General features: G+C 37.5%; 1 protein-coding gene across 2 annotated transcripts in view; it reads right to left on the bottom strand.

The window, feature by feature from the left end:
• sema4ba (sema domain, immunoglobulin domain (Ig), transmembrane domain (TM) and short cytoplasmic domain, (semaphorin) 4Ba) overlaps positions 1–16,209 on the bottom strand; it is a 114,563-nt gene that overhangs the window by 49,348 nt on the left and 49,006 nt on the right. Inside the window, exon 1 of one of the 2 annotated variants that reach the window (XM_079874619.1) lies at positions 8,936–9,160. The exons of the other annotated variant lie outside the window; for it this stretch is intronic. The gene's annotated coding sequence lies outside the window, so the exon portion shown is untranslated. Of the gene's footprint in view, positions 1–8,935; positions 9,161–16,209 lie in introns of those variants that run through there. 2 annotated transcript variants of the gene reach the window in all.

Raw genomic sequence — 16,209 nt, 5'->3', positions numbered from 1 at the left:
TCCACATATTTTGTGCTCACACCCAAAGTGCGCGCACATAAAGCCACCTCTCACTACTAAATTGAGTTCTTTTTCGCTGATTATTGCGCTTAAACAGTCAAATACACACAAAACACAGTCAGTTATGTTTTAAGTGAACGTAAACAATTGAGAAAGAAAACGCATGTGTATAATGGAACAGTATAATGGATCCGTGCATCAGGTCTTAAAGAGACAGCAGAATTGCACAAAATTTTCACTTTTAAACCCGTATTCAAAAGTTTGCATTTTCAGGCCCACAAAATGCTGTTGTGTAAATGAATGGCCAAAACGTATAAAAAGTTTAAAGTTTTTAGTTGAAGACGGTGTTGTGTAAACGGTCCCTCAGATGGCAATTTACAAAACATTGATGTCTAATTGGTGGGTAGCTGTTCAGAAAGATTTACCACAGCCCAAGTTGAGACGTGATGAAAGTCCAGTTAATCCAGTATGAAACAACAAGTTCCAACACCACCTCTTTTACAAGCTGCTTAAAGGAAACGCTTTTCATGAGCATATTATTGTGGAGAGGTGTGAGGAAGCAAAATACTAAATGAAGGGCTTTTTATGAAAGGAAGTACCAAAATACATGTTCTAGTTTCACCTTTGAGGTGTGACTGAGTTTGTAATTCAATAGTGATTGCACCACCCAGCTCGGGTTATGCAGGTCAGAACTGATGGGACGGAAGATGATAATGAAATTACGCGTTACAGGCAAATGAATCTGGTGTTTCTGTGCCAATTGACAACTCAACCTGATTCACATGGCTGGTCATTTTTGTTTAAGATCCAGAGGAGTTGATCCAACACTTCAGATTGCCAGGAACCAGACATAAATCTTGATGAGTGTTGAGATTGTACTGAGGACCAGTCGTAGCCTGTTGTTATCACTCTCATTTCTAGGTTAATCTGAAAATCAGACAAATTTGGATCATTTTCAGAAGATATAGAGCTTTTCGTTGCTTCGATCCCAAAATTAAGCTGGGTACAGTACAACTGATCCTTTTCAGCAGAACATGCAACATCAAAAGGGAAATTAAAATCTTAGCAGAATGTTTTTCAACAGACATGAGAGACATTTTCAGCTGCCAGACATATAAGTACGCATGCTTTGATCTCACTCATATTACAGTCCTGATAGCAGGATAAAGGCCCATCTCTCTACAGCTCTTTGAAGCAGCACTGAGCTCTTAGCAGTAGATGATGCAGAAAATGTTCAAAAATACAGGAAAAAAGGTCTTACAGACTTAAGGAATTTGGAAAACACCATCAACCAACAGTTTGATTATATAGAAAATAAAGCTATAATAAGGCCAGAAGACCTACACCTGAATGGATGAACAGAAATGAGACATACAAATTTGCTAACCTAGAAATGAAAGTTGTCAAGGTCTAAAAAAACTGTATGTTGATGTATATACTACATAAATTGTATAAAGTGATTAAATTAAATATGCATTTATTCTTATTAAGTTTTTCTCTTTCTTGTTGTTTGAGTACCAAAATAAATTTGGATGCTGTCACTTTAAGACCGATCCAATATACTTGTGTGTTTTCTTTCTCAACTGTTTACGTTCACTTAAGGCATAAATTACTGTGTTTACTTGCAAAGACATCACTTTGACAAATAAGTATGCGTACGGTATTTAAGCATTCAAGCCCAATTAGTCAGCAATAAACATTCAGGTCAGTTCTTAAGAGCTTTATGAGCAGTGGCTTCATGTGTCCACGTCTCTCAGACAGCACTGAGAAACAATGACAGATAGCGAAATGAGTTATTTTGCTGCTTACTGCCCTTCAGTGGTTTAAAATCTTGTTTTTAAACCACAATACTTAAAAAACGCATGCAAACGATAAGCTTTCGTGACTGCGAAGCACAGCAACGTCACGTGAGCCACGTAACCGTGACAGAGACGATAGTCAAAATCTCTACCTATTGACAATTTCTACCGGTTAATCGTGTCTACCGGTATATCGCCCACCCCTAGTCTGAATGTATCAAATATAATAATAATAAAAAAATCTATTCAATTAAACTTAAAATTAAAACTTAAATCAATCACAGCAAACTTCCACAGATATTTAAAAGAAAATATTGTAATTATTAAATGATTATTGATTATTAAATTAATCTAAAGGTGGAGTCACATTAGTGAAATAAGGATGCAATTATAAACAATATAATATAAACATGCAAAATCGTTCATGATGACAGTATATGCAATATGATTACCTATCCAATATTGTACCTATTGTATGAGCAGCAGAGGCCAAAATGCTGTCATCGCTGCAACAGAACGAATAAAGCTGTTCGTCGACATCTAAAGCACAAGTACAGGACCTCGGCCTCTATAAACATGCCACATCTTTGATCCACTTTAATAAATCATTCAAACAGCAAGCGTATCCTACCTCTCTCTCTACCTCTTTCGCCTCTTTCTATACAAGCACAAGTTAGGGATGCCTGGACTGCAGTCCACTTTTCACGCAGGAAGCTTTCAGGCTGTTGTTGGTTTAAAGCACATTGTTCCAGTTGGCTTCCCTTCACATACTGTACAGTTACACACACACACACACGCTCAAGCTTCTGCATAGGTAGAAAAATGGTGAATGGCTGCCTTAAAAAAATGTGACAATGGGGCATTGCTGGACTCTTTTGTGGCCATATGGGTTTTGAAAAGCACAACTTTTTCCTCTATGTCTCAACCAGGGGCCCAGGGCCCACATGGGGGCCTCAGCAAACTTCCAACACAGAAGGACTTATTCATTTAAGTGATTACATTCATAAATGATTATTAATATAGGAAAATTGTCAGTCACATAAGTGAAACTGTGCGCAGTCACATTAGAAAACCTTTAGCAAAAGTCACTTTCAAACGAAACCGCTTTCTGTTGGTCAACGTGGCAAATCCGTGTGCCCAACTTGAACCGGTTGCCAAAATTTGGTTGGGGAAATCTTACAACCTTGATTTCGACTCACAGACAAATTTGCTGAACAATGGTAAATGAAATTGCACCTTGAAGAACGAATATTGTATATTTGAATATTGTGCTGGGCAACAAGAGTAAAAAGGTTGAGAAACATTGCTCTATGTACAATATCTCTGAAATCAATTTGCAGTGTTATCTAATGGAATGTAAACTTTAGCATGCAGGCGTCCTAACTTGCACTCAGCAAATATTAAATGCTACAGTTCCGGTCATCCCTTTACTCCCTCTCAGTCACATGATCAGCATACATACTGGCAAGGTTACAGTGGCTTTAAATCATTAAATATCTCCAAAATAAACCTGTCGGCTCAGATCAGGTATCAGAGGTAGCACAATAAACGGTTTGCTGAAGTGGAGCAGAACAGTTGTGGTGTGAATCTCTGCATGGTCAGGGTAAGGTATGAGAAGCCATTAGTTGAGTAAAGGCCACAATCTGGAATGCTCTGAGAAGATATCAGATCACAGGCCGTCTATGTATGTGTCCGTGTCCTCAGTGGGGTTACGACTTGGCTAAAGTCCATTAATCAACTGGACTAACTAACGAATGCCATTTTAACTACACATGCAAACTAATACACATGATTCGCACACACATACCACATTCTCAATAGTGTAAGAGTCACGGACACGCTTCAATGTCCCAGTCTGTTTAAAATAGACCTGCATAATACATGAAGCGCAGACACGCAAGAGGAACAGGTGTGAGACAGAAGGTGTCAAAGCGTGTGTGTGACAGCAGCAGCAGCAGCGGACTAAGAAAACAGGCATTCTTGCCCCCTTCAAATGTGCCTGTGAACGACCATTAAAACTCCAAAAGATTGAGCACTTATGTGCTCAAATATTGTGTCATACCAAAAAGCTCCCTCTGCTGATGGGATTTCTTTCTGTTTCTTTCCAGCTCGCTTTCTCTTATCAGGGTCAGAAGCCACTGAGAGACAAGCAGGCAAATGCTAACTTTTGGTCGGTTTCCAGCTCCAGAACAAGTTCCCACGTAAAAGCCCCTGGGAGGGAGAGAGAGTATGACTGGGAAAACCAGAGGGAAGGCTTGTGACGTCCCTTAAAGACGCATGTTTAAAGACTTCCCAGCAGTGAGTAAAAACACAGTGGCTGATCTCCCCCCAGGCCTCAAGTACTGCTTGCTTTACAAGACTCAAAACACATGAACCCTATCAGAGCTTCTGACGCTCGTTCCCACTATCTGTCACCCACACATCATGCGTTTATTAGTTATTTCAGTGGGTTATGCATGTTCTCCCTGCTGAAGCTAAAGATGAAACCAGTCTAAACTGGTTTTAGGTGGTCTTTTACCTGGTATTTGGCTAATTTGGCAGCTAATTTGATGTTTCAAAACCCAAAATTCCTCAAAAGACAGTCTGGGGGGCCACCTAAAACCAGAAAAGCAGCTACGTCTGGTTTAAGATGTTTTTTTTTCTGCAGGGATAGCACAATCATACAGCTCTCAATGCTTAAAAGGTTTTAAAAAAACAGCCTAAGATGGTTAGCACAATCATACAGCTCTCTGGTCTTAGGTGGTCTTACAGACTTGACCAGCTGAAAAGTGCAAAAAACACTTTAAAACCAGCTTGGGAGACCATATAAGATCAGCAAAACCAGCCTTGCCACGCAGCAAACTGGTCTTACTGACTGACCAGCTGAAAACAAAGTGCACAAAACCCCTCTAAAACCAGCTTGGGAGACCTTATAAGATCTTATAAAACCAAAAAGATGCCAAAAAGATGTTTTTGGCAGCTCTCAATGCTTCAAAAAAGAAAAGAAAAGATAAACCAGGCTAAGCTGGTTTGCGGGTTTAAGATGGCCAAACTGGTGTTTATCTAAACTGGTCTTATAGACTGACCAGCTAAAGTGCCAAAACGCCAAAACCAGCCAAAAGACCATCATGGAAAGGAAATGGTCACCCCTGCTGAAAAAAAAACTGCTTCACACAACAGTTGACAAGTTTAAGCTGGTCTTAATTGGTTAAAGCTGGAGCTAGTTTAACTGGGTAGCCAACTGGTATGACCAGTAGAAAAGTAATCAAACCCCTCTAAAACCAGCCAACAGGCGAACCTGACCAGGCTGAGAGACCAGCTAAGACCAGCACTCATTCAACTGTCCCTGCTGAATAAAATAAAAATAATAAACCAGCCGAAGGTGATTTGCTGGTCTTAGCTGGTTTCATTTGGCTGGCCAGCTAGTTTTCCCAGCCTGATTAGTAGCCCAAAACCTCTTTAAAACCAGCCAACAGATGAGCCTGACCAGGCTGGGAGACCAACAAAGACCAGCAAACCAGCTTCAGCTATTTTCTTTTTTTTTCCAGCCGGTTATGGCACAATCATACAGCATCATTCTTAGCATCATTATAACTGTCAGACATTGTGTTTGTGTGTTATTGTGTCTCTCTCTCAAGAGTGTGTTGCAACACTCAGTTTGAGCTCCTGCCAGAAGAATCTAAAAGCAAATAAGACTAGTGCTTATTTACATTCCTTGATTCTACAACCAGAGCCGATAACTGACCCAGTTCTTTAATCCATCCACGTTAAAAATCTCTTACACTCACACATACACATGCAGAGGCAGGTATATAGTAGCCAGCCAAGCAGGAGGAATCGAAGCTAAAGCTGGAAAAATAGCCTTGGGATCTGATGACTGGGATGAGAAACAGGTGGTGCGTAGAGGCCAGAGAATGGGGAGCTTTATATTCTGTAAAGATACTACGAAGAGATACAGCCTGCCTTGACATAATATGTAACAGGCTAATGCTACAAAGTCAGTAGGTTCTTCTTTCTGTGCATCATCTTATTCTTATTTGCTCCAAGCTGGTCTTAGCCTGACCAGACTAGGAGATCAAGTGAGACCAGCAAACCAGCTTAAAATGGTTAAAGCAGTTATTTAAATGTCTATATGTTTCAGAAGGGCCAGGTAACTTGTCCAAATACCCATTCAAATGCACTCCCTGACTTATAAACTTTGTCTAAGACTTACAGTGCTATGCATAAGTTTAGACACCCATGCTAAAGTTGACTAAAAAGAGGAATAAAAAATCATCTTTTGGAAACTGAACTTAATGCCTTAATTTAAAAAATTAGGAAAAATCCAACCTTTAAGGACACCAATTTTCTTTGTGAATGAATAATGTATCGTAAATAAATAAATGTTCTTCCTTAAAATACAGGGTGCATAAGTTTGGACACCCCTATGTTAAATTCCCATATTCCCAATTTTTTTTTTAGGATACTATGCATCCTGATAAAGTTCCCTTGGCCTCTGGAATTAAAATAGCCCCACATCATTACATAGCCTTCACCATACCTAGAGATTGGCATGGGGTACTTTCCATAAGATCATCTCTCAATGCAAATCAAACTAGCTATTAGGTTAACTGAAATAAAACCATGCCAATCTCTAGGTATGGTGAAGGCTATGTGATGATGTGGGGCTATTTTAATTCCAAAGGCCAAGGGAACTTTATCAGGATGCATAGTATCCTAAAAAAAAAATTGGGAATATGGGAATTTAACATAGGGGTGTCCAAACTTATGCACCCTGTATTTTAAGGAAGAACATTTATTTATTTATGATACATTATTCATTCACAAAGAAAATTGGTGTCCTTAAAGGTTGGATTTTTCCTAATTTTTTTAATTAAGGAATTAAGTTCAGTTTCCAAAAGATGATTTTTTATTCCTCTTTTTAGTCAACTTTAGCATGGGTGTCTAAACTTATGCATAGCACTGTATATGCCCTCCCTGACTTATAGTAACTTTGCCTGTTGTCTAGTAGTTTATGGTGTTGTATTGTGTGTGACAGGAGCTGCAGTCAAGCTGTGCACTATTGATATAACAGGCACCGGTTTTTACCAACTAACCAAACACGTTCTGACAGCCTCACACAGGCCGACCATTGTCAAGGCTCCTGTAGCCAGAATGCTATTGCCAGCTACTGTCTTTATGGATCAGAGCAAAGAAAAACACAGGGGAAAGGCTAACAGTGCAGTCAGCCCTCTCTCCCTGATGCTCTTCTTTCATCTCATCTTTTCCACCTCTACTGTCAGGCTCCAAACTTTCCAAAAACTTTTCAAAAAAATTACCATTCCCTCCAAGTCTTCAGAGAGAAGTAGGTCTAGATTGTAAAGGCATGAACTTTCAGCTCTTTGAAGATGGCTAAAATTGCTGCGTTTGTTACCGTTCCCTTCAATTCTCAGACTGGAGTGGTTATCTTCCATGTGCAGCTGTCCAACAAGCTGCTGGCTAAAAAGAAAAGAAATCTCTCATTGGACATGAGTGTAATGTGCAGATTTGCACTGATTGCACATGCTCACATGAATACAAATATGGTCATCCATGACGACCAATGCTGGGGTCTTTCTATTAAAGCGCAAACCAAAACTGTTCGAAACCTCTATGACCTTCCTCCTTCTGTGGAACACAAAAGAAGATATTTTGAAGAATGTTTTAACAGTTTTGTCCATACAATGAAAGTCAATGGGGTCCAAAATAACAAGGTTGGACCCCATTGACATTTCCAAAAGATTTTTTTTTTAAACACTGAAACATTTTTTCTTAATATCTTCTTGTGTTCTACAGAATAAAGAAAGTCATACAGGTTAGGAAGGACATTAGGATGAAAATGTTTTGAACTACCCTTGAGAAAAAGAATATTGCTCTTAATTGTATTGAATGAGCACTTGCAGTGTACGTCACGTCTTAAAAGTATGTTTTAAACAAAACGGTACTTAAAGATGATATATTATTAATGAAATAAAAGGCCACTTGTACTTAAAGAGAGTACACTTTCATGTTTCTTAACACGTTTTTAAAAAACGTTATACTTTGTAACAATGCAAAATTAAAAGTTTTACTTTAAAGAACATTTTAAATCATTACGGTTTAATAATCTTTTGTCACGCTTTATACAAGTACACTTATTTTGATGTGTTGAGTCCAGAAAGCACTTATTGCATTTAATATCAATTTAAAATAAAGTAGGTTATTTCCGTAATAAGTAAAGGCTTTTTTTTTTCATGAGGGTATTGGTTTAATTTCAGTTTCAGTATTTCAAATGAATATTCCACCCTAAATACTTTCTTTCTGAGAAAACCAACCCACGTGTCAAAAAAAAGACCATATTTCATTGAAATGGTTTCATATTTACTTCTGTGGGAGGCTTAGGGTGGTAATACATTGATAGTCACTAATCTATGAATGACTAAACAGGCTATAAGTTTGTATTTCCTGACAAACACCTGCAGTGTTCACTCCCCTACATGCCCTTGACCAAATCACAGATCTCTAAAGATGCCAAAACCACATGAGCTTTTAATGGACAACCTCACACTTCTCACTTTCCAATTTTTCCCTTCACTTGCAAAGTTCTGAGTTCATGGAAAGTTCCTCCGCGCCGACACCACCGCCTGCCACATATACGCTCCCGTCCGCTGGCAGAGAGTGTGTGCAAAGATACAAACTCCACAGATCAAGAGACAGAGCTTTAAGCTTTTCCAAGAGCCCCAAAGAGCTCGTACGCACCGGCCAAACCAAACTGCAACACACCCTGCAAAACTGATCGCTTGAAACCAAACCCAAACAAACTGAGGCACTTGAGGCACCCATGCAAACAGAAGCAGACTGAGCTCGCTGTCCTGTGATCCGCCACAACAGGCTATCACCTTGCAGATAAGGTCTTACAGTAGAGGGATTGTCTTGTGTCAGCACACACCCTCCCCCTCAATCCCTCCCGTCCCGTCCCAGCAGCCTCTTGCAATAACAAACCCCCGTGCAGCAACGCCACTCGCCTGGAGCGTCTAACAGGAGTGCGGCGCTATAAAACCCTTTCATTTGCACACTAACCAAACACTTCCCGCAGACACGAATCAATCATTAACAGCAACCGGTTAAAGGCACTGAAGCAAGTAGCGCTGACTACTTACTCTCTTTCAGACACAGTTTTCCAGCACGTTCCTCACAAGAAAAAAAGAAATCCCAATGGAAATCAGAGTCCTTGGGGATTGTCAATAGATCCAGCTTTGAGACTGCCAGTATCAGCTGTTTATAGGTCTGGATGTGGGATTGGTAGGACAGTGCTCACACACCCGCTCTGTATGAGACTGAGTGTGTATCTGACACGCTGGTGTAGTAAAGCCTCCCTCTGGCTTAATCACTGCTCCTCCCCTCACGCTCACATAGTAGAGAAGCAGAGAGAGAGAGAGAGAGAGAGAGAGAGAGAGAGAGAGAGAGAGAGAGAGAGAGAGAGAGAGAGAGAGAGAGAGAGAGAGAGAGAGAGAGAGAGAGAGAGAGAGAGAGAGAGAGAGGGGCGGTAGACAGCACTGCCCTTGATAATCATTACAAAGACTAAAGGGAAACCACAAGAATACTTGCTAACCTTAGGCCGTTTACAACTGGTATTATCGTTTTGGTCGATTAGATCACAATTGGATGACACTAAATACAGGTGTAAACGGGATCTAAAACGTTTTGAGCTTGTCCACTTTCGACCACTTCCAGAGGTAGTTGGTAGTTGGTAGCAAAAGCTTATTTTGTCCATTAGATCGAAAGATCTGAAAAAACAAAAAAAAAAACATACATTTACCCGCCCATAGACCCTCTCCTCGAAGAAATCAGGACAGAAGTGGTTGAAAGTGGACAAAAGAGACTGATTAAAACACCAGGTGTAAATGTGTATGTGTCTCCCTCGTCTACTTGTGATCCGATCGACCAAAACACATCTTTAAAACCAGCTGTAAACGGGGCCATAGTTTCAGTACTGGTGGTTACGTAAACATGAATTACACTACTTAAACTAGAATTTTCAACAATGCTAATCTTTCTAAGCTTAAATGATTAAGACAGCAGAACTACTTGAAAGCATTCACTGTAAAAAGTGATCAGTTGACTTAAAATAGTGAGGAAACCGTTGCCTTAAAATTATTGAGTAAATAAACTTCATGTGTATTGGAAAAAATTATGTTATGTGAACTTGACAATTCCATATAACTTAATTTTTTTATTACGCATGAAGTTTATTTAATTAATAATTTTAAGGCAATGGGTTTCCTAACTTTTTTCAAGTTACTGATCACATTTTACAGTGCATGAATAAAATATATATATATTTTTTTTTAAAAACAGCAAGAAGGGAGTGTTATAAAAATAAAAGCATTTTCAAACTGGAACTAAAAGCTGAATATTGTTCACGCTGTTTAGAGGCAGAGCAAGAGTTTAGTTTATGATATGAAAGACTTACAAACAACAAAATAATTAAATATTCTATGTTGTTGGGACTAAATGTAAAAGTTTAAAAACTTTGGAAAACAGTGATCGACCATCCACTACCCTAAATATTTGAATGGGGGATATTTATGAATAAATGAAATTATAAAGAATTATTAATTTTATTTTATTAATAAATAATTAATTGAAAAATAATAGGAAAATAAATAAATAAATCTTTATTTTTATTATTTATATATCTTTATTATTATTATTACAGTAAAACTAAATTTAAAATAAAAAAAAAATTAACTTTGAACTACCACTATCCTAAAAATTAAGTAAATATTTAAATATTTTTTTATCCCCCTCGATGCCGATGATTAAATTATCCAAATTATTATAATAATTATTATAATAAACTATTTAAAAATTATAATTATTATTATAAATAATTTAAAATGTAATTATATAATAATTATAATTATAGTAAATTATACTATATATATATATATATATATATATATATATATATATATATTTATTTTTATTTATTTTTTTTTATTTTTTTTCATGGCTATGTAAGGTGAATTACCCCTATGAATGAAATTGCTATTTAAATAAACTTGCCTTGCTTGTGTTGTTACAGTCCCACAAGAAAAGAGATACTGAAACATTTTATAAAACATCATATGAGTTGCAAGACACCATAGTGTAGTCCAATAAAGGACATTATTTGAAACTAAATACTCCTAAAGTGCAACTGGCACTGCCGGCACTCGGCTCACGTTACAACACCTTCAGTGAATAGAGTTATTACTGGTTGAGTGACACAATCACCTCCTAACATAAGCGACAATATTTATTGACCTTATGCATAACAAAGCCTTCTCCCAAAACAGTATTTCCAATCACAGCTTGAAGAGAGACACAGATTTTTATGTCAGTTGTTAAAGAAGACTCACATCGGTGTTAAAACCAGTCCTTAAAATGACACTTAAATGCTTAAAACGGATGGTGCTAGAACAACTGAAAGAGATCAGTGACAGATCGTCTAATCATGCCCTAGTTAACAAAGGGAAGAGAACTACAGAGCGCAATAGAGGAACAGTCACAGTTGGGAATCCCTGTGACTGAAATAGTGCCGCTAAGTATTGAGGGGAAATGCTAAGCAGGCAGATGGAATGGTAGGTTTGGGGTGTCAGGCGTCGGGATGCCGTCATTAGGAGACGGGGGACGGGCCAAATGCAGACACAAGCATGTCGAGAGAACCGGGAAGCAGAGCTGAGACACTTTTCAGCCTCTTACTTACAGACGCCAGATGCCGACTGGGACTCCGCCCCTTTACACCAGTCAGCCCTGGTCTGTCATTATGCATGTCAGTTTGAAAACAACTGAATGTACAGTAGTTACCCACAAAAAGAAAAAAGTAGAATCTATTAAAAAGCGTAACACTTTATATCGATGGTCCTCTTTAGACATTCTACTGACTATAAGTAACTTTGCAACTACATGTCTACTAAGTTTCATTAGTTTTAGTAGACTGTCTGCTTAATATCTGCTAACACTTTATTTTGATGCCCCAACAGACATTCTACTATCTATAAGTAACTTTGCAACTACATGTCAACCCGAATCCTAACACCTAACAGTCTACTTATACTCTAATGAGAGTTAGTAGACATGTAGTAGCAAAGTTACTTATAGTTAGTAGAATGTCTAAAGTAGACTATCGAAATAAAGTCTTACCAAAGAAAGAAAAAGGATAGAAAAAAAAAGAATTAAGTTCTAATGATCCTTTTTCAACTATAAAGATTGATCACATTGATGTAAAAGGTTTTTTTTATGGAACTGTCAATGGAAAATAAAACCTTAAAGGGTTAATTTGGACTTAAGAACATTTGGACCAAACTGCTCAATTGATATGGATTAGTTTTATGATCTCTTTATGAACTTTTTGAAGTGTAAAAGTGGTTGCGTAGCTGTCAATGGAGGGACAGAAAACTCTCAGAATTCATAAAAAATATCTTCATTTGTGTTCTGAAGATGAACGAAAGTCTTACAGGTTTGAAACGACATGAGGGTGAGAAATGAATGACAGAAATTTCATTTTTGGGTGAATTTTCAAGAGTGTATATGTCAGAATAATAATCAATTGATAATGTAACCTATGAAAATAAGTGAAAAAATAAATGATTTCTCTCACTGTTTTTAGTGGGCTAAACTCATTTCCATCCATTTCCTTCCAATCATCAAGTTTGCATTTAGCTGTCAGTCATTTGAGTTAAATTTTTTGTTATTTGGAAACTTTTGTATAATCACTTTTTGTAATTAAACATGGACAGAACTTATGTGGATGCCATACACGCCAAATCATGAATCATGACATATCATGACTTTTAGGCTTACATATAAAGATTTTGTCATTTGACTTACGAGCAGCTAAAATCATGCAAACTTCATCATCGGCACCCTACAGATCACCCGAGTGTATTTTTTCCCCTCTCTGAACCTCTTGGTTGACTGATGTGGCGTGAACATCTTCCAGACAGCTTTGCCGTGGTCCCCTCGGTCTCATTTGTCATCTGAAGTTAAACTCCCAGGGCTTCATGTGCACCCAGCAAGGGGAAGCATTGGCACAAAAGTTTTCGGCTCTGTTAATCTCTCTATAGGGGGTGTGTAATCCCCTAAATTGGAACACAGATTAGAGTTGTTTAGATTATTCAGAACTGACATCTTTAAAGGTGTAGTTCACCCACAATTAAAAATTCTGAAAATATACTCACCGTCATGTCCTTCCAAACCTGTATGACTTTATTTCTTCTTCTGCAAAACATAAAAGATATATATGTCTTTTTGAGCCAAACAATATATCAATGGGGTTCAATACTGTGTTGGACCCCATTGAATTTCATTGTATGGGCAGACAAATTTTTAAAAAATACCTTGTTTAGTGTTCCACAGAAGAAGAAAGTAACACAGGAGTAAATTATTTAAATTTTTCTTTTAAATAAACAGAATCTTCATTTTAACCCTGCCTTGTTTAACCAGGAAAGCGATGCTTATTTTCTTAATATTTTAATAAAAAACGTATTTTCTCAAATTAACATGTATTCACTCAAGTATATTATTTTCTTAAATAAGCACACTGAAATAACCTGAGCATCAATATTCTTATCAGGGACAAATAGTTATTCTGACCTCTATAGATTTGAATGGGTATTGCAATCATCCTCAGTGCTCTTTTACTTGTGAAATCATGAATGCAACTCTTTTAGCAAAGAATTCTGCTTTCGTAAGCGCATTCTCATCCTGAGAACAGCAAAAATTTGTGCATAGGTTTTACACTGAGTTTGTTCTGATGTGAAGCGCCATTCTCCGCTCTAAATCCGAATCAACAATAGTGTCTCTGTACAGAGACTGACAGATAGCAACACCACAGGAGGTGACGGCAAAGCTCCTTCTGAACGGGATTATGAGAATGAGACAAATAAAGACGCTTGGCTTATGTTGTATAAAGCACAACATTGATTACAGCTTCAGCCTGAAACGTGCTGAATCGGCATGTTTAAATACAGCCTTTTGTTGTTGTTATCAATTAATATTGTTTAAATTAACTTTATAGTCAAATCAATTTAGATTCAGATCCAGAGCTGTTTTATAGATTGATAAACCATAACTTCAGAAACTGAAAGTCTGTTAGTATTCTCTACAGACCAGTTTGCTCACTAAACAATAATTGCAGGTTGCATTGATTACAGAGTCAGAACACTGGTTAAAAGGTCAATCAGAAAGTGAAATTGGTACATCACATTGCTTTAAAATGCTCATGTTTACTGTGTGACAAGCAGTATGTAAATCATGAAAATTATTTTCAAATATAGTGGCATTAATCTTTTTTTCCAGCATATTTGAGGGAGGATGCCTCCTGGGGTCCAGATTAAATTTTGACTGGTGAAAGATCAAAAAAGACTTCTCACATTTACTTTCATCTGGATGACTAATGTCCGACCCTCAATAAACCTTACAAGCTCTGCCATCAGTGCAGACGCCAGTGCTCGTCGAGAGCCCTCGGGACTTTAGTCTCGGTCTCTTATCTGCTCGTGAAGCACGTGACTAGTTGAAAGTTTGTGCAAACACTGCATTTCTGCAAGTCAGCTGGCAAAATTAAAGGGTTGTATTTCTGACAATATTTGGTGCTGAAGCAAAGAATTTATTATTAAAATAACATATGAAAATAATTATTTATATGTAACAATATTAAAAGTAGAGTAATAGTTGTAGTATTAGTAATATATAAATATATATAAATATATATATATATACACACACACACACACATTACTAATACTACTACTCTACTTTTAATATTATTAAGGTTTTAAAGGATTATAATCACTTGTTCACTAATTAATTGATACATAATAATTTCTGTTTCAGCACCAAACTGGATATTTTATAAAACCCTAACAGAAATACGACAATATTAGATCTTAAAAAAAAAAACCCAAGATATTGCCAAACACTTATTGCAAAACACTGTCTGAAAAGTGTGCTGTACACAACGTATCTTTTCTAAATATGAAATATTGAGTTGAGAAATGTCTGCTGTTCTCAGAGAAATGGAGAAAGAGAGTCAGCTGCGGCCAAGCGTAAAGCATACAAACTTCTCCTCAGGTGACTCTAAATGTCCATATCAAAGGAACTATGATTTGCTTTCATGTGTCTGCCAGGACAATTCCCCTGACAGTGTGTAATAGATCATTTTGTCCCCCCTCCTCCCCAACTTCCCCCTCCTGTCAGTAAAAATAATTATCAGACAATATCTGTGTCAGTTAAGCGCTTCCCTATTCATGAGCAGCGAACACATACGACCGGATTTTCAGTGTATGGCAATATGTGCATTCAGCAAAACTTGTTTGAATTCCAGAACAAACTGACCTTGAGGTGTGAGACAACAACTTTAAGCAAGTTTTGTTTAAAATACAAAAAGAAAAAGAATGGTTGTACTTGACCTCCATCTCCCTGTACAGTGTGGTGAGGACACAGCTCAGAGAAATGACTTGACATTCAAGTCATTCAGAAGGGCCAAGAGCAAACAGAAGTCTTGTATTTGAGCCAGACCTCAGGGGGGCGTCAAATCAAACACTAATATCTCTATCAAATGAAAACAAAAATAATCGAAGAACTTTGGCACACTGTTGCCTGGTATGAGGCAAAAGTGGACAGATACCCCCAAAAAATGGGTTTCAATGACCAGAAAAAAAAGTGTAGCCAGGCATTTTTTCCTCTGGTGCTGCTGAGCCTGTAAAAAGAGCATCTGTTTAGTTTCAGCACAGCTGAGAGTAATGAACCTGGGCAAGCAATGAACTGTGACTAAAAAAATCTTGGCCAGTCAATATTAGCTCTTAATATTCATATTACCGCCAAGGACACACACACAAAGATAAAATACATGGTCTTATTGGAGTTTTTAGAGACTTTCTCTTTGCGATGACAAGTTATATATTATTGCTATGTTGTTTTCTTCTAACTAATATTTTTACATTATCCTTTAAACACAAAACTTTACAACCCACATATTGTCACTCACAGCAGACTGTCTCTGCATTCCCCTTTGTGACACAAAGTCAATTTATATAAAATTATTTGTCAGTGCACATCATTTTTTTTTTTTTATTCATGTGCCCCCGTAAACTTTAATCAAAGTAACTTTCCCTCCATCTTGCAGCTAATCTCTTCTCTTCTCTGATGACGTGTTTACTGGCGTGAGGGCGGGACAAACTGTCACTCACATGAGATCCACCAATAGCAAACAATCACCATCCAATCAATTCTAGATAGACAAAAGTCCCACCCTATATTTGTTCTTGTTCAAAAGCTGTTTCACTTGGACATTCGTCACAGAGGGAAGAAAAGACTATCACAACTTCTGTTTCATCCGATACTCTGTACAGTGTACATTTGTGCAAGCCATTCAAAGTACACCTTTGGG

This window comes from Squalius cephalus, assembly GCF_949319135.1.
Source record: "Squalius cephalus genome assembly, chromosome: 6".
In the NCBI taxonomy this organism is placed as follows: Eukaryota; Metazoa; Chordata; class Actinopteri; order Cypriniformes; family Leuciscidae; genus Squalius; species Squalius cephalus.
This window is presented reverse-complemented; position numbering and strand designations above follow the sequence as displayed.